Below are 1,422 nucleotides of genomic sequence, written 5' to 3'. Positions count from 1 at the left end.
ACAGTATTTACAAGCACCACAGATTCAAGGAAGAACACAGCAGGTGCCAGAAATACAGGACAGCGTACAGAAAACTACAGCACAGGCCTACTCATGGACTCAATGGGCACTGTACCCATTAGGAAACTGGGAGGGGTCACCATGATAGGGAACAACCCATTTACGGTGAACGGGAAGTCCATGTACCCTCAATAGAACAGCCCATAGACGGACTTGATGTGTTTCATCCTGTCAATCACACTCAACCCTGCGGAGGAACCTTGCATAGGGGTTAGGTGACAAAACGTGTTCCTTTCTTATTGACTCGGGGACGACTAGGTCCTGCATTTGAGAGGGAACATTTAGATTGTCAGGTGATGCCATGAATACTCAAGGATTCTCTGGGGCTTGGAAAGTGGTTCCTTTTACAGATAATATCTCCCTTTCTATAGGGGAGCACAATTTGTCCCTGTCTTTACTTTATTCTCGACAGACACCTGTAAACATATTGGGATGAGACATTATGAGTAGACTGAACATGGCGATTTCATTCACTGACAAAGGGATGGTTTCCTCCACACCAGGAATACAGATGCTCAATCTAAGAGAGATTCTAGCCTATTGTGGACAGAAGGTACAGAGGGGGCATCAGTGGTAGAGGAGCTGTTCTGGTATGGAGCTGACATGGCAATTGCATGGCTCCCAGGGATTACAGGAGATATGTGGCATATGCCAAATGAGTATTTGTTCAGACCAGAGATCTCCATGGATGAGAAGGAAGGGACAATAGTGCCAATAGAGCGAGGCAACAATTCTGAGGAATGAGTGGATAGCAATACATGGGATGGAAGACACAGGACGCTCATGGCGAGCAGTCATCGCAGTGGCAGAAGGGTGCAGGCTAACCAAAGTGACAGACAAAGAACTCTTTAGGGACGAACGATCAGAACACCAGATGGTGTTTCAGATGAGTGTGACATACTGGCTGAGAATACACTACAGGGAGGTGCCACGGAGGACGGCAATGGCGCTGGAAGCACCACCATCCTTCTGTGAGTAGGATCTGGCCAAGGTAGCCAGCATGCTATGGACCTATGATTTGGGTCTTCTGAAAGGAATAGGGGAAGTGAAGTTAAAGTTAAAACCAGGAGCAATTCTACCCAGCGTAAATCAATACCCACTGTCAAAGGAGGCAGACAAGGGCATTTATGAGACAATTGTAGCACTAGTGGAGAGAGGCATCCTAGTACCATCAGAGTCCCCATGAAACACGGCTGTCTACCCTGTCAAGAAATCAAAGCGGAACGTGGTGTTTCATCCAGGACTTATGCCCCTTAAACCACATTGTAGAAGCAAAGTATCATTTGGTCCCAAATCAAGCCACAAGTTTGTGCAGCATTACGGCAGAAGCTGCCTGCTTCATGGTCATAGACTTTAAGAATG

The sequence above is a fragment of the Ambystoma mexicanum genome, chromosome 8, assembly GCF_040938575.1.
Source record: "Ambystoma mexicanum isolate Mex_15411 chromosome 8, UKY_AmexF1_1, whole genome shotgun sequence".
Classification (NCBI taxonomy): domain Eukaryota; kingdom Metazoa; phylum Chordata; class Amphibia; order Caudata; family Ambystomatidae; genus Ambystoma; species Ambystoma mexicanum.
The sequence above is the reverse complement of the archived record's forward strand: the minus strand, read 5'-3'. Positions refer to the sequence as shown.